This window comes from Crinia signifera, chromosome 2 (genome assembly GCF_055691185.1).
Source record: "Crinia signifera chromosome 2, ASM5569118v1, whole genome shotgun sequence".
NCBI lineage: Eukaryota > Metazoa > Chordata > Amphibia > Anura > Myobatrachidae > Crinia > Crinia signifera.
This window is the reverse complement of record NC_139218.1, coordinates 371,182,608-371,200,980: the sequence shown is the minus strand read 5'-3', so window position 1 is coordinate 371,200,980 and position 18,373 is coordinate 371,182,608. Positions and strand designations below refer to the sequence as shown.

The window sequence follows — 18,373 nt, the reverse complement described above, 5'->3', positions numbered from 1 at the left end:
AGTCCAGTTGTACTGCCATTAAAGTCCAGTGATAGTGCCGTTAAAGTCTCTTGTACTGCCATTAAAGTCCATTGAGACTGCCATTAAATAAACTCCAGTGATACTGCAGTTAAAGTCCAGTCCAGTGATACTGCTGCCATTAATGTCCAGTCCAGTGACACTGCTGCATACGTCCATTCCAGTGATACTGCTGCATAAGACCAGTCTAGTGGTACTGCCTTTAAAGTCCAGTGATATTGCCATTAAAGTCCATTGGTACTGCTATTAAATAAAGTTCAGTGATACTGCTATTAAAGTACAGTGATTATGCAGTTAAAGTCCAGTCCAGTGATACTGCTGCATAAGTTTAGTCCAGTGGTATTGCCATTAAAGTCCATTGGTACTTCAGTTCAAGTCCAGTAATACTGACGTTAAAGTCCAGTGATATTGCCGTTAAAGTCCATTGGTACTGCTATTAAATAAAGTTCAGTGATACTGCTATTAAAGTACAGTGATTATGCAGTTAAAGTCCAGTCCAGTGATACTGCTGCATAAGTTTAGTCCAGTGGTATTGCCATTAAAGTCCATTGGTACTTCAGTTCAAGTCCAGAAATACTGCCTTTAAAGTTCAGTGATACTGCTGCAGTTCCAGTCCAGTAATAGTGCTGTATCCAGTTTAGTGATACTGCTGCAGTTCCAGTCCAGTGATAGTGCTAGTCCAATGGTACTGCTATTAAACTCCAGTGATACTGCTGCATAAATCCAGTCCAGTGATACTGCTGCATAATTCTAGTCCAGTGATACTGCTGCATAAATTCAGCCCAGTGGTATTGCCATTAAAGTCCAGTGATATTGCCATTAAAGTCCATTGGTACTGCAGTTAAAGTCCAGTGATATTGCCATTAAAGTCCAGTGATAAAGCTGTATAATCCCAGGCCAGTGATACAGCTGTATAATTTTAGTCCAGTGATACAGCTGTCCTGGGCCCGGCCTCTGGAAGGGCCTGGGCAGCTCATTTTGCCCACCACATCCCCCCCCCCCTCCCAACTGCCTCTACTGGGCTACCTGCTCTGCACTCGGTGCACTGAACGAAGCCCAGGCTTCTTCGGTGCAGGAAGCTAATGGTCAATTAAATTGCTGCACCGAATCAGAGCTCGTGTACCGTTATCCAATCAGAGCGGCTGCCTTTACACAAGCTCTGATTGGCTCACCAGCTGGTGCTGCATTTTAATTGGTCGCAGGTGTCTTGCATTGAGAAAGCATGTGCTTCGGGACCTGCTGCATTTAGCAGGAGGGGATAAGGGAGCAGCAGTCAGGCGGTAAGTGAAGGGAGGGATGGTGGGGAGATAAGGGGGGCTGAGGGGCCCGGAATGGAAATCAGTCCCGGGCCCCAAAATTCCTACTAGCAGGGCGGCTATTGGTGTGGGTATGTTACGGGGTGTGTTAGGGGGTAGAGTGTAACATGCTGGTGTAGGGGTGTTAGGGAATAGAAGGTGGCAGGCTAGTGGTGTGGCTGTGTTAATACATAGCGGACCAGTCTGGTTTATATTGAATATGGCTGCTAAAAGTGTCTGTCACAGTCCTTGCACATTGAGCTGAATGGATGTACACCAAGGAAGAAGATTGCAGTGAAAATGCATAAAGTCGCAGACATGCGGCCGCCAATAGACGATACTGCAGGTGACTTTCCATCCACCCCACCGCCTGTATTTGTGGACATCAGTCATCAGCACTCACATGCCACTATGCAGCCAACCAACCTCATTGTATGGATTCCACTGAATTTCCACCCACATGTGTGCCAGACCACGTCTAGAGGGAACAAGAAACAACCAGCCCATACTTGCCGACTTTGGCATACTCCTTTCCGGGTGAAGCCCGGAGAGGAGTGAAAGGGGGCGGGTAGAGGCTTCGTTTTGGGGGTGGGGCACGGGTGATGTCATCAAGCCCTGCCCCCATGACGGGCTGAAGCCTCAATTTGCGGGTCCGTGGGTGGGGGGAGGGGCTAAAAATGACGCGAAATGCCGCGAATTGCGTCATTTAGCCCCGCCCCCTCCCAGCGGACCCGCGAAAGTCAGAGTTTTTAGACCGTGGGGAGAGGGGGAGCAGGGGCTGTAGGGAAATGCGGGAGACTTGCCCCCCTTCCCGGGGGACCGGGAGGGGGACCCGATTTGCGGGACCCTCCCGGCCATTCCGGGAGGGTAGGCAAGTATGAACCAGCCGCATAAACAGAATACAGACTAGAAATGGAACATTAGTAAAAAGCGGCATCTTTTCTCAATGTTAATGTACAGATGACTAAAGGCTGTATTACTGGCATCAAATTCAACTCAATTAATTAGCTTCACACGGTATCCTCCCATATGGGAAAGAATAAAGGGACAGTGTTGATTTCAGCGCAGTCAGGTTACATCACATTTATCCAGTCATTACTTGATCTAGTTTCCATGGTACGAACCTTTATTCTTTCCCTGTGCGTTCAAGCTCTGAACAAAAACGCCGGATCATTATGGGCAGTGAAAGCACATGGCTTTTATTAGTGCTGGAAATGCAGGGCCTGTGGGCCTGGCACCAATTAACAGTTCACTTTTGAATTGAACAAAACAGCCAAGATGTTCTCTGCTAAATATTTTATCAATCACAGCATGAGCTACGCTGTTTATTTTCTTCAATGACCTTGGCGTACAGCGGACCGGAAGAACCAAAATAGCCCTAGAAGAAAGTAAATAAATAAAAGAATCTCAGAATATGTCATTGAAAGGCTTCACGCGCGTAAGAACAAATCTATTGAACTGAATTTTGTGCTTTGCATGGTGATAAGGCTGCAAATTCCATTTGCATTAATCAGCGCTGAACAACATCTACGACAGGCAATGCGAATCTGAAATCTTTTTATTCTGAGCTTCGGATTCTAGGAGGGGTCATATCACACTTACCTACTGGGTAAGTCTTCTCTCCGAGAAGACATTTAGCCCCACCCACCTCCCACAGCTCCCGCAATTGCCGGTGAGTAACATACTATCCTGTCCGCTTCATAAGGAAGCGGGCAGGATGCGGGAGAGCCACCTACTCTTCCAGGGCTGCGTTCAGTGGCGTATTTATAATGGGTGCAATGTCCCCTGAGTCCAAAAGGGGGCCACACTGCATCTATTTTTAAATACTTATTCTCCGGAGTCCCGCGATAAATACATTTTTCCGGAGGTCTGCGTATGTGCAACAGAGTGTAAGTGCTTTAGTGCTCAGACTCTTTTATTTCGCACTGGGCTGTGTCCGGGAGAGAAGAGTGCACCTGAATCTAGGAGGTTGCAAACGGACCACCTCCACTCTTAAAGCACATCTGGCTGCAAGGGACTACCTGTGCAAATCCTATGGCGACTCTTTAGAACATGGGGTGAAATGTATAAAACAATGAAGAGAGCAATGAAATGAGCAAGAGGAAAAGTTGCCCGTGGCAATCAATCAGCTTTATTTATTATTATCAAGTTTCTTATATAGAGCAACATATTCTGTTGCGCTTTATAATAGGAGACATTGATACAACAAACTGGGTATTACAGACCGTCAAAGGTATGAGCGTCCTGCTTGCATGCTTACAATCTATAGGGAAATAGGCATTAGTTCCAGCAGAATGCAAAGGTTCCTGGTATGCTGTGTGATACAGTGACCCTGCAGTTTGGCCATGGGTCAGGAGGATGGAAAATGTGGAAACGAAAGAGTGGATATGTGTGGACTGTACAGTGGGGATGTGATTAGATATGAACGGTATATGACGGTTAAGTGGCTGGTTCTGGATTTTGGTAAGCTTGCCTGAAGAGGTGAGTTTTCAGGGAACGCTTGTAGGTTTGGAGACTGGAGGAGGGTCTTATTGTGCTTGGGAAGTATCATTTACCAAGTACATGCTATAAAATTATACTTTCTTGCTGATTGGTTATCTTGGGCAACTTATCCACAAGCATGCCTCTCTATTCCTATCACTGCTTGCTTCATATATATTTGACCCATAGAGCTAGTCTTTTGTCTTTGGTGTACACAGTCGCCTATCCTAGTTCGGTGACTAGTAGTGTATATATAATGAGTGCAGGTTCGTAGTTCTCTGAGTCAACGGTGGCCTGTGCTGTCCTACCATGACCAAGAGAGAGCTTTGACTGGACAGCAGCATATTCTTCTGTATTTTTTCGTATATTTTAGTATTTCTGTCTATTTATTCAGAAAGGGGATGTTGTCTATATACTGTAGAAATCAGTCCTATGGTGCCACCGCCATATTTCCAACAAAATGATGACATTATGCAAGAGCAGAAAATAAATGATATGGGGTGTCTCCCTAGTTACTGGTGCCGGGAAATTTTAGGGTTAGAAAAGAAAAAGAAGCTGCAGTGGGAGGAGTCCTCACCGGCATATTGCCCAGTGTATTGCATACCAACAACCATGAAACTGGTGCTACATGCCCAGTTTGCCACGGTAAAGGGTATGAGTTTAGCAACTGCTGCATGTTGGGATAAGGTGACTGCCAATATGGTGTCTACATAAACTTAAACCAGTGGTGCACCCACTTGATATGTCCCTGCCGATTGTGGGAAATGCTGTGGCATGGTAGAGGACCTTGTCAATTGCACATTCTGAGGTGAGGAAACCATAGCAGGCAATTAGGAAGCAACAGCTACCTTATACTATTGTCTGAAAGCCAGACACCTCAGTCAGAAAAATACCCCCATGCATTTAAGCTGAATGAACAGCAGATGGCGCCCTGAAATTTCCTTAAATGGTGCCTGCAATATGCTGTAGTACCTGAGTCATTAAGTCAACCCTATTTACAGTAGGTCGACATTCCTTGGGTCGACCAATGAAGGCCAACAGGCCTTAGGTCGACCCTGAAATAGGCAGACATGCCTAAGGTTGACAGGGTTGGAAGGTCAACAATGGCAAGGTCAACAGTAAAAAGGTGGATGTGAATTTTTCATGTTTTTTTTTCGAGCCGACATGTGCCGACAGGGGGTATTGCATGCACCACCATCCACTAGGGCAAAGAGGAAGAATAGAATAGTGCTGAAGCAGTGGCGTAGCTACCATGCTGCAGACCCCGCGGCGGCTTGGAGGAGCTGCACCAGCGGGGTCTGTGGTGGGCGCCCGGCTCACTGACATCATGCTGCCGTTGGCTACACTGACAACGGGTGGTCTTTTTCTCCCAAGCCCCGCTGGAAGTTGTAGCGCTGTGTGCCGGCAGGGCAGGGAGCGCTGCTGACAAAATACTGAGAATTCTCTCAGCCAATCAGCATCCGGCCCAGCCAGTCTTTTCAAATTCAGCAGTGCTTCCCGCACCGCCAGAACATAGAGCTCCAGTACAAGCTGTATGCTGCCGCCCGGTCATCCCCGCTGCTGCACATAGGTGAGGGGGTGGGGGTGACTGTCGGTCAAACCGTCTGCTCCTGGGGGCAGTACCGTCAGCTTCTGGGGGCAGTGTGCCGCGTGCTCGCAGCCAGTCCCGGGGGAGAGGATGTCCAGGTGCCCACGGTGCAAAGTGTTCTATAGGGGATGGGGTACAATGCACCGACCGAGATGGTTCTGCCTGTGAGTTCGCTGCGCTCTCCCTGCTCTGCCCCTTCAGAGATGCCTCTGCCAATCACAGCGCTCCCAGCCACGAGTGTGGCAGACAGCAGTAATTAGAAGCAGCTTGGTAATTCACCTTTTTCTGCAGCCATTCATTTAAAGTAAGTCCCACCAGGGTGGTCAAAGTGTGGACCAGGGGGGCACATATAGGCATGTGGTGGGAAGGGACCCAGGGGGTGGGGGAACACAGCGAGGCATGTGGTGGTAAGGTACCAGGGGGGACAAATAGAGGCATGTGGTGGGAAGGGACCAGGGGGGACAAAGAGAGACTTGTGGTGGGAAGATAGCAGAGGGGACAAAGAGAGGCATTTGGTGGGAAGGGACCAGGAAGGACACAGATGCATATGGTGGGAAGGGACCAGGGGGGACACGGAGAGGCATTTGGCTTGGGGGAGCATAATTTATAGTTACACCACTGTGCTGAAGCATTGCGAGCACAGCGAGCCATGAGTGGGGACGTGGTACGCTTTGACGGTGTCCATGTCAACTATGTCAATATTTGGGACAAAGCTTTTTGGCGCTCCGGGGATAATGCCTGGCAACGGATCAGCGGAGGAAGCACCCTAAGCAGCCCTGGACCCCCCTGCTCATGAGAAGCAAGTAATTGCATACCTACTCTTCTTAGATGCCACCTCCACACTTCCACTTGAGGGGCTGGGTATTGGTGGCGTGTGGGGTTAGGGGAGAAGGAGCAATAAATTCAATTTCTGCCTAAGGTCCCTTAGAAGTCTTGCATACTTGCAGCTCCTAACAGGAATCAGTACAAAAGAAATTAGCGGTCAGACATATTATTGATAAATATATGAGAGTGACATTGCATTGCAGCAGATGGGCAGGTGCTTCAGGGACAATTCTGTATCAGTAAATACTGGAAAAACTGGAAATTAAAAGTATTTATTTTGCTGAGTGGTTTGGTAGCTGTGCCTGGCTTTTCTGTACAGTATGTCACCCAATCAGGTTGGTTGGCTGCATAGTGGCATGTGAGTGCTAATGACAGATGACCACAAATACAGGGGGTGGTGGATAGAAAGTCACCTGCAGTATCGTCTATTGGCGGCCGCACGTCTGCCACTTTATGCATTTTCACTACAATGGTGTACATTCAGCTCAATGTGCGAGGACTATGACAGACACTTTTAGCAGCCGTATTCAATATAATACAGACTGGTCCTCAATGTTTTAACACAGCCACACCACTAGCCTGCCACCTTCTATTCCCTAACACCCCTTCACCAGCATGTTACACTCTAGCTGGGCCCATTGTATCGCTTTATCACTTAACCCTTCAAGTACCAATGTCACTGTGAGAGACCCTCAAACTGTTCTTTTTTTGGGTGCAATATTTTACTAAACCTCATTAAATTGACTCGCCTGTATTTGTATTTATTTACACTAAAAGAACAGTCGCTGTGAGCGGCGTAGGCATCTTTAGCGGATATTTTGAGAATCTCTCACAGCAACGTTGGCACTCAAAGGGTTAATAAATCTGCCCCTTATTTACTGATTTTGAGGTGACCTCACCTTGTCTACCCGTGGACACTTGCCAGTCTAGCCACCAGAGCCGGCGTTACCCGCTCAGCAGAGGATGCAAAGCAGGTAGGCGCTGGGCAGGAGAGGCGCTGTCCCTGCTCTGCATCCCCTGCTGTCTCTGTGGCTGCCGGCTGCTGCTGCCCCTGTCTCACACTGCAGGGCACACGCAGCAGCGCCGGAGGCACAGAGCTCCCTCCAGGCTCCTAAACAGGTCAGCAAGCAGCAGTATGATGAAAAGGGGCGGGGCTACACAATTAAAAATCGGCGTGGCTACACAGACAAAGGGGGCGGGGCTATGCGGGAGCAAGACTGTCACTAAAGACACAGGAGAGGCTGAGCTGCCAGGAGACTAATAGTGCTGCCTTACACTTACACTTTAATGTCAGCAACTGATGTTAACATGTGTACAGGCAGCACTACTAATGTCGGCAACTGATGTGAACATGTGTTCAGGCAGCACTACTAATGTCGGCAACTGGTGTGAGCATGTGTGTAGACAGCGCTACTAATGTCCGCAACTGGTGTGGGCACGTGTATAGTCAGTGCTACTAATGTCCGCAACTGGTGTGGGCACGTGTATAGTCAGCACTACTAATGTCAGCAACTGGTGTGGGCATTATGTGTAGGCAGTGCTGCTAATGTCGGCAACTGGTGTGGGCACATGTATAGGCAGCACTGCTAATGTCGGCAACTGGTGTGAGCATGTGTGTAGACAGCGCTACTAATGTCGGCAACTGGTGTGGGCACGTGTATAGTCAGCACTACTAATGTCGGCAACTTGTGTGGGCACGTGTATAGTCAGCGCTACTAATGTCGGCAACTGGTGTGGGCACGTGTATAGTCAGCGCTACTAATGGCGTCAACTGGTGTGAGCATGTGTGTAGACAGCGCTACTAATGTCGGCAACTGGTGTGGGCACGTGTATAGGCAGTGCTACTACTGTCGGCAACTGGTGTGGGCATTATGTGTAGGCAGTGCTGCTAATGTCGGCAACTGGTGTGGGCACATGTTTAGGCAGCACTGCTAATATCGGCAACTGGTGTGAGCATGTGTGTAGACAGCACTACTAATGTCGGCAACTGGTGTGGGCACGTGTATAGACAGCGCTACTAATGGCGTCAACTGGTGTGAGCATGTGTGTAGACAGCGCTACTAATGTCGGCAACTGGTGTGGGCACGTGTATAGGCAGTGCTACTACTGTCGGCAACTGGTGTGGGCATTATGTGTAGGCAGTGCTGCTAATGTTGACAACTGGTGTGGGCACATGTATAGGCAGCACTGCTAATGTCGGCAACTGGTGTGAGCATGTGTGTAGACAGCGCTACTAATGTCGGCAACTGGTGTGGGCACGTGTATAGACAGCAATACTACTATTGGCAACTGGTGTGAGCACATGTATAAGCAGTGCTACTACTGTCGGCAACTGGTGTGGACACATGTATAGGCAGCGCTACTAATGTCGGCAACTGGTGTTGGCACGTGTATAGGCAGCGCTACTACTGTCGGCATGTGTATAGGCAGCGCTACTAATGTCGGCAACTGGTGTGGGCACGTGTATAGGCAGCGCTACTGCTGTCGGCAACTGTTGTGGGCACGTGTATAGGCAGTGCTACTGCTGTTGGCAACTGGTGTGGGCATATGGTTACATAGTGCTACTAATGTCGGCAACTGGTGTGGACATATGGTTACACAGTGCTATTAATGTCAGCAGCTGGTGTGGGCATGTGGTTACACAGTGCTACTAATGTCGGCAACTTGTGTGGGCATATGGTTACACAGTGCTACTAATGTCGGCAACTTGTGTGGGCATATGGTTACACAGTGCTACTAATGTCAGCAACTGGTGTGAGCACTATGTATAAGCAGAGCAACTACTTTTGGCAATTGGTGTGGGCGTTATGAATAAGCAGCCCTTCAAATGTGGGCATATCCAGGAGTACACGGGGCATTATGTGTAGCATAATGTGTGTCAATGTCATATGGGCATTATGGTGCATGGCATATTTTGTATGTGAAATTACGGTGTGTGGCATCATTTGTAATGGGCATTATGGTGTGTTGCATATTGTATAAGGGGCATCATGATGTGTGGCATAATGTATAAATTGCATTACTGTTTGTGGTATAATGTGTAATGGACATTGAGGTGCGAAGCATAATGTGCTATGGGGATTACAGTGTAATTGGTACTTTTATGTGACGATGCCCATTCCCCATGGAGCCACGCTCCTACATTTTTGCGTGCTCCTACGGCGCAAACTCTTCCTGTTTTTTAACTCATGGCACCAAAATGGCTAGTTACAGCTGTGTAAGGTGAATAATATTGTGCTACTATGTGGTGTAATTTGGAGTGGGAGTATTATTGTGTGGCCATTCCCCTTCCTTGTGAGATCACACATTTTTCTTTTGGTGTGCGCTGTCCCTTTGTAAAGCTTGGGTGGGCGCAAATTTATAGTTTGCAGGAGGGCGCCAAACCCCCTAGCACCGGCCCTGCTAGCCACCCTGTAGTTACACCACTGTATCTATTTTTAAAACATATACTATATGCGACATGGTGTACTGTACTATACGCCCAATTAAAGACACCAAGTAGCAGATACTGTAGTGGGACATTTGCTAGAGATAAATTGTGTCCACCAATCAGCTCCTGTCACTGAATGACATTACGCTCCCGGGAAACTGATGAAGCAACATTGTGGCCCCCTCTCCCCACGAAGCTGAGTTTCTACATAACTAACATCACAGATGCGGAGCGTTTGGTCAATTACTACATCTGTGCTACTGTACTTACTGTATTTACAGCAACACTGACACCTGCAGGCTATGGAAGGGCATTACTGAGTTCATTTAAGAATCAACTCGTGTAAACTACACCAACCAATCATGTGCACATTTAGCTATCTAGTGTATTCAGAGTAATATAAGCTACAGTATTTTCATATGGGTTGTTGTGGTTCACAGAGTATATAGTCATTAGGTGTCAACAAGAGGAAGGTCAACATGCATCAATGTCGACACACCTGAAGGATAACATGGGGTTAGGTCAACAGGGTCATTAGGTCGACACATGCATTTGTTCGACATGGGGAAGGTTGTTTTTAAACCGACATGTGCCGACAGGCGGTATTTCATGCCCTACCATCCACTAGTAGTGAGAGAATACAATAGTGTGCCCATGTCGACCTTTAGACTGTCGACCTTGCCCATGTCCTCCTGATGCATGCATGTGTTGACCTAATGACCCTGTCGACCTAACCCTATGTCGACCTTAATCACACTCATTTTACAGCTATTTTTGCATTAAACATTAGAAAATGAATTTGAGATACATTTATGTCATTAAACAATAATACATAAGCAATACCGCAATTTGGCACCCTGACATTACTCAGACTAGCCTACCCTCCCGGAATGGTCGGGAGGGTCCCGCAAATCGGGTACCCCTCCCGGCCCCCCGGTAAGGTGGGCAAGTCTCCCGCATTTTCCCTACAGCCCTGGCTCCCCCCTTCCTCAAGGTTTAAAGCTCTGAATTTCGCGGGTCCGCGGGGAGGGGCTAAAATGACGTGATTTGCGTCATTTCGCATCATTTTGGCCCCGCCCAACATCCACGGACCTGCAAATTGATGCTGCTGCCAGTCATGGGGGTGGGACTTAGTGACATCAGCCTCGCCCCGCCCCCACAATGTAGCCTCTTCCCGCCCCCCTTTCACTCCTCGAGTCTCCGGGCTTCTCCCAGAGAGGAGTTTTAAAAAGTCGGCAAGTATGTATTACCTCACAGTGGCCCTTATTCTGATCGGTGCGGATATTCCCGAATTCTTACGGTGCGGGCCACACGCCACGCTGTGCGGCAGCGTGCGGGCATCGTCCGTAGAAACGCCCACGTGTCCTCCGCATTCGGACGGACTCACTCTTTAAGAACAGGGCGTGTGTACGGACGACATACAAACCATGCGTGTGCGGGGGAAACACTCCGATTCTGCACGGTCTGACCGCGTATGCACGGCCTTCCCGCGTCAGAACGGACGCGAAGCGGCCACTACGCACAGATGCGGTGTACTTACGCACAAAACCAGACTACTCTTATCTGAGTTCCCAAATAGATCACATGACACACTTATGCAATTAACAAACCACTTTGAGAACAGATTGTTGCTCCTGGTCATCTGTTATTTAGCTAATTGATCCTTAAACACTTACAAGCACTATACATTAACCCTAACATTCCCTATGTGGATAAAAATGTTATCTACCCTTTTACTGTGTACATATCTAAACATCCACATGTTTGTGTTTTAAATGCTTTTTATACTTTTACTGTTAAATTCTAAAATAACACACAGACAACTTCTTAAACAACGGCAAACTTTTATTTAAATAAATACAACACATGGACCACCATCACTCGTCCAGCAGCAGGACACAGAGGTCCTCCACATGAGCCGTCATCCGCCTCAGGTCCTCCCTTAAGCTCATGAGAGCCCCTCTTACTCCCTGGGGTGGCTCCTGGTAATCTGTGTGCATGAGAAAGGGGGTACAACATTAATTATGCTACTCACGTACACCTTGTACAGTCAATCCTAAGTACCTACACCACAGGTCTTCAACCGGTGGCCCTCCAGATGTTGTGGAACTACATGTCCCAGCATGCCCTGAGGTTTTTTGGCATGCTCTTATAGGAAAAAATGTGGCAATGCATGTTGGAACATGTAGTTTCACAACATCTGGAGGGCCAAAGGTTGAAGACCCATGACCTACACCATGAGAAAACATACATACAAAAAAAGCCTTATCCACTCTTGTATGTTATGTCATCAAATATATGATCATGATGCTGCCACCACACACACACACACTTGTGTGACATATACATTTCACAATCTATATATCAAAAACAGAACCACACTTGAGGATCACTCACACTTGTCCTGGCCAAAGACTCCTCACTCAACTCAAAACATACACCCACTACAACATGCCACATTGACCCATACATATATACCTGCATGTTACTGCTTAATAGCTAAACTGCATGATAGATAGATCGAATAGATAGAATAGATACCACAGGAAAATGCTCGGCTACTCCCTCTTCCCATTACTTCATGATTCCTTGTCACATTTGCCACATAGGTGAAAGTGCAGCACTAATCCGCTTCCATACACCAAACAATTTCTAAGGTCAATCCATCATACATAATACCTTACAAAAATACATGACAACAACACGGGCACACTGGCTAGAGGGGGGCTCATGCAAACTGCCCACATGGGACTCCAGTATAAATCAGGCCTGCCCATATTCCATTGATGTTTTATTGTTGTTTCTATACAAAGAGCATCCATAAATTAAGACTCATCACCTACATGAGCATCCAGATTGCACGTTTGCAGCATGGGCCTATAAGACCAAAGTGTGTCTGTTGTTTTCCATTTTTTGGGACTACTCTTTACTATATTATAGGAAAATTGAATCAGCTGTGCGACATAACAACCTGTACCTAACTCAGTAATGAAGCATTATGTCTACTTACCCCTGCCAGGCAGCTCCACCAGGTCCTCATCCTCCACATTGGGAGGTGGTGGCACATCGTCCAGGGGTAGGGGCACCTCCTCCTCCACGTCGACCTCCTGTGCCTCCTCCGTGTCCTCCTCTGTCACATAACTGTGGGCCTGTGACTCCTCCTCAATGCCCACCTCCTGTCTGGCCTCCTCAATGGGCACCTCCTGTCTGGCCTCCGCACTGCCCACCTCCTGGGCCTCCTGACGGGCCTGTCTGGCTCTCTCCCGCGCTGTGGGTTAAACAAACAAAATGGGTGAGTGTCATTTCACATTTAAATTACTCTAACAAGTACATCTCATAACCACATTATATATGTGTTATATATCACACATATAGTATATGGCTTTTCTATGTCATAAACACCCAATTGACCTCATGTAATATTAATATTAAATAATGTTAAAATGCAAACACTCACTGGCCTAGATGCAGTAGCCTTCAAAAGTGATAAAATGTAGAGTGATAAACACGCAGCCAATCAGATCCTTCCTGTCATGTCACAGACTGTAGTTGTAAAATGCCAGGTAGGAGCTGATTGCCTGCCTGTTTGTTACTCTCCATTTTAACACTTTTGAAGCAGACCGAATCCTGGCCACTGTAATTTATAGGTATTTGGCGAAAATACTTACAGCGTTGCAGACGCCGCCTCAGAGCCTGCAGACGATCCGGCTCCCGCCTCCGCAGGTCGGACCATCGCCTCTCCAGTTGGGCGATGGTCCTCCGCACATGAGTGCGGGCGAATATGCGGCGCCGGGCCGCAACATATGCCCGGTGCTTATCCCTATTCGAGATGAAGGGGCCTGCCTGCCCCAGTCTCCGCTCCATCACTCCCACCAGCGCCAGTAGCTCCGCAGTGGAGAAGGGTTCCGCACGCTGGTAGGCAGCCATTTTAGGAGTGGCACTAATCAAACAATCAAGTGCTGTCATTGGTTGGTTAGAGTGATATTTGGTATTAACTTTATTGTTCATTTGTACACTAACAGCGTGTATGCGCCCGAACAGACGGCTAACCCATTGCATCGCACCCCCATCCTAAACACACAGTCTAAACTAAGATGTAAACACAATATATATAATCTATAACATTCACCAAACATGGGTATAAGCACCAGGTGAAATAGTCTGCATCACTAGACACTAACACCTAACTCAACAAGGTACTAAACAGCTATTTTATAATGAAAGCTATGCAACAGAAACATAGCAAATAGTGGCAGACCTTTTCCCAAAATTACGCCATGGTGCCATGTGTACACTTACCTTCTACTGGGCCATACTACAGAGGTGGAATGAAAAGTAGCTAGCATCCAGCCTGAATTTGGAGTGCTTTCACATGTGATTTGGATGCTAGCACTGATTACTTGTGGCTAATTGGTGGACTGGATTGACATATGGAATGGGTAGTGTCAGTTGTACTACATAGCAAACAAGTGCACAGTACAGAAGTACATTCAAATATACATGTAATGTCTGACCTCAGTTGTATTGGGTCATTGGTGTTGGAATCTGCATTTAGCTAATAAATCAGACTTACTGAGTTTGCCAGGTTTTTTGTACATATTTTTCAACACCAAGGGGCGGCCCGTATGCGCCGCACGGTTGACGCTGGCGTACGGGACGCGGCCGTACGGAACGCAGGTTGCAGCTGATTAACGCCAATTACAGAAATAGTATTTAAAAGTAGTCCTAGAAAGGCTAACACTTGTTGCAAACATGCCAGGCTCAGAGTCAGAGGAAGACCAGGTGGTGCAGAATCTCTTGGCACGCATGGAGGCCAACACCACCTATGTCCCCCTCAACCCAGATGGCCCATCAACATCAGGCCAATCAACAGCTGGGCCATCCTCAGCTTCAGCAGAATCATTGGGAACACAGCAGGTGGCTTCCCAACAGAGTAGCCAGGCCAGCACTTCAGGTACAGCAACCGGTGGCCGTGGCCGTGGCAGTGCCCGTGCCCGTGGCCGCAGTGGGGCAACACGGGAACCAACAACACGAAACATGGCATATGAACCGCGGGAGCTTGACATCCTGGTGACCCGGGCACGTGATTTAATTGAGTGTCCAGCGGTGAAGTTGACACACACAAGGAGATGGAAGATCTGGGAGGAGATAACGGCGGAGATTAATGCAGTGGCTCCACAAGTTCGTCAGACGGAGCATGTTAAGAAGAGGCAAGTACATGTGTGTTACATTAGAGTAGTACAAGTCCAGTAATGTTTACATTCAATATTAGATGGAGTTGGCCAATGGGTGTTCACGTTGCTTGGAGGCACAGACATGTTGGCCATGACATTGAATTGATAGTTATTGGAGGGTGACTGTTTTTGTATCTTCTAAGGGTTGGTATGAAAAATGAATATAATGTAAGTTTGGTGTCAGTAGGCACATGTTGTATTATGTTTCAGATTGCAATGGGTGCTACAGCAAACATGAGGAGTTACATGTATTTATATGTACACTTTGATTGCAGGTGGCACGACTTTAAAGGCAACCTCAAGAAGAAATTGACCGAGCGGTGGCAACACAGCCAGACCTCTGGGGCTGGCCCCATGCCATCCAAGCTGGAGCTCACCCCCCTGGAAGAGATGGCCCAGTGCTGTATTGCAGTGGAGGAGGTCCGGGGGGTGAGTACTATAGACAGCGAGTCCCCAGCGGAAGTGATGGCTTCTACTCTTGAAGGTAATTATTTGCCAGGCCATAAGTAGATGTTTTAAATTTTGCATGGAATGTGTGGTAATTGGAATTTTCTTGTTCAACAGCATCGCCACCGCTTGGTCAAGATTCTCTTGAGGAGGTTGTGGAGTCTGTGCCACCTGGCCCCAGTAGCAGGCCCATGCAGCAGCCGCCGGGATTGTCTGCGGCTGAATTGTCCATGTGGGGCCGTGTGCTGGATAGTATTGTGCAGCAGGGAGAGTCGGCATTCGAGCGGGTGCGTAGGGTCAAGGAGGTGCTGCAGGGTTTGACCACCAGCCAGCAGAGTATTGCTGAGAGCCTGCAGGCTATGAGTGCCAGCCAGCAAGCTATGGCTGGCAGCCACCAAGCTATTGCTGGTAGCCTGCAGGTGCTGGCTGATCAAGCCCTGCGGCAAAACGACCTCCTCCTCCGCCATAATGAACTTATGGTGGAGCTAGTTAACAGCAATAGGGCCCTAATGTCACCCGCTTCGGGTGCATTACCAACCTCATCACTCCCTGCTGCCAGAGGGGGAAGAAGATCCACCCCCTCACCAGCATGTGCTCCACATGAGCCACCATCGGACTCTGGCCGTGGACGAGGCAGAAGAGCTGCTGCACGTGGCAAGGAGCCTGCCAGGGGCAAACGTGCTCGCAAATGAACTTGTGTCCCCATTAATCTCCTCCGTTATGTCTTCCCAAATCTTCCATTGAGCTGTGTGTGTCAGCATCCTGTGTCCAAATCCGTGCTCAGGGTCACCACTTTTGCCCGCGGTTCAAATGTCATGTTTGGTTCACCTGTTGCCCTGTTTCGGCTACCAATACTGTGTGCTGTACTTGAAGTGTTGGTGCTGTACTTTTGTTGTGAAGCCACCTGATGTGTTCCCAATGATTCTGCTGTGGCTATTTATTATATATTATGTCATTTTTGTCCTGGTATGGTACCATTTGTTTTGTTATGGTTTTGAAATTTGTACCAAAGTTTGTTTAATAAATTTTATGTTGGCCCCCCAAATGTCTGTATTAATTGATACATGCACAAGTGCCATGTGTATTAGTATTATTAATATTAAGTTGTGTTGATTATTTGCAGTGTAAAAGTGTGTGACAAGTGCAGCATGTAATGTTCCCTTTAAGCTGCAATGCTTCCAATTGTAGCAGTGAGAAGCGTGTAACTAACAAGTAATGGGTAAAGTATGTGATTGTATTGTGTTCAGGTGACATTGGTTGAGGTGCGTTCGTCCTGATTAGGCGTTCCGATTGCCTAGCGCATGACCGAGTGGTATCCGCAAAGCAAGAGTAACCTTTTGTACACCGCACATTTCTTCCCTTTTTGCTCGCGTGCATTCGGCGTGCTGTCCGAATGCACGCCTACCAAAATGTGTGTACTCCCCCGTGTCCGCCCATGTTTCCGCCCAGTTTAGCCCACTTTGAAACTACGCCCCTGTGTCATTCCGCATGACGCCCATAACACACCCATATTGGCCGAATGATTGCGGTGCACATTTCTGTACGGTATTAGTGAGAACAAGTACGGAGACCATGCGTGGCACATGCGCGTAGCGTTCTCCACGCATGCGCAGACGGCTAAAAAACGCCATCCGAAAGAATTCGGAAAAGTCCGCACCGATCAGAATAAGGGCCAGTATCTTGAACCCACATCCTAAAATCTTTACATGTGTAATCACTATAGAAACAAACTCTCGCTACCTTACCTTGTGTATTCTATATTGTAATTGTCTCCTGCACTCTAGATCTTTCTTCTTGTAACACATGAAATAATAATCTGTTGCAGATAGCAGTCAGGTGACTGAAGAATGTTACATCTCCTCTTGAAAAGGTTTAAGAACTTCTTAGGGTTTAAAGGATAATCCACTTTTCAAATATACAAAATCAAATTAGATAGAAACTGAAAAAACGGTCATGTGATTTTTTTTTTTTTTGACTTTCAGATCCTTATACAGTATTGTGGGAAAATACATGACATGACTGTAATTACATAAATGCCGTTTACTGTAGGCTGGAATGCTAAATGATATGTTTTAGCAGTTTATTTTCTCTTCAAACCATCTAAATGCTTTAGAAATAGCTGGTAAATCTGCTTTACTGTATGTAAATTTCATATGCAGTTATGGAATGCGTCCACAGGGGGCAGTCCTGCTACTGGGCCAAAGAGCTGAGAGACAGAATCATAGATAAGCTTGGATACATATTATATGCCAGCGGACATTAGACAGACCCCAGTATGCCCAGGTACGGCCTCCGACTAAGACCCCTCTCCCAGCAGCAGGGAACAGGGGTCGCATGCGTTACATACCAGGTGGTTCGCGGGGGATCAGATGGCCATACACCGCCGCAATACATTGCAGTAATGTGTGGCCACCTTAAGCCTAACCCTCCCCCGAAACACTGACATTTCCCACTAGTGCCCAAATCTAACCCTGCACCCCACCGCCTAAACCTACCCCCCCCCCCCTTTTTTTTAAACATACATATTTATTTGGAAAAATGGTAAATTGTACAGGTAACATCAATGAATCTATGTCATCTTGTAAGTACAGGTTGAGTATCCCTTATCCAAATAACCGTTATCCAAATTATTCCAAAACCATAGTCTCCAAAATTTACTGTTATTTTTATTTTTTGCTAAAAACCTACTGGCTACATCTGTAACTGGCACTACAGAGGAAATAACATGTAACTGGCACTAAATTTGTGCAAGTACATGATTGCTTGGCATTCAAATTCAGTATCTGAGATAGTACACAAACTTTGTTTCATGTTTTGAAACCTTGTTTCATGTACAAATAAAATATATTTGTGTGTATTTCATGTGTTTGATGTGTTTGTACAACATAAATGCAAGATACATCATTCAAATATAAAAATATTCCAAAAGATGGAAAAATCCGTTATCCAAAATTCTTCTGGTCCAAAACATTTTGGATAAGGGATAAGGGATATAAAGAGCAAATTCTGTATACAAAAAAGTTAAAATGGATCAGCCAATAAGAACAGTTCCGAA

General features: G+C 47.1%; 1 long non-coding RNA gene across 2 annotated transcripts; it reads right to left on the bottom strand.

Annotated features, from left to right (window-relative positions):
• Positions 1 to 2,458: 2,458 nt before the first annotated feature.
• LOC146059220 (uncharacterized) lies at positions 2,459 to 17,238 on the bottom strand. Of its 2 annotated transcripts, none has more exons than XR_014470186.1 (3): positions 17,064 to 17,238; positions 6,202 to 6,332; positions 2,459 to 2,691 (listed from the first exon to the last, which is right to left on the bottom strand). It is a non-coding gene; the product is annotated as an uncharacterized LOC146059220 (long non-coding RNA). The 2 variants fall into 2 exon arrangements; XR_014470187.1 differs by lacking the exon at positions 17,064 to 17,238 and adding an exon at positions 7,107 to 7,228.
• Positions 17,239 to 18,373: the final 1,135 nt, after the last annotated feature.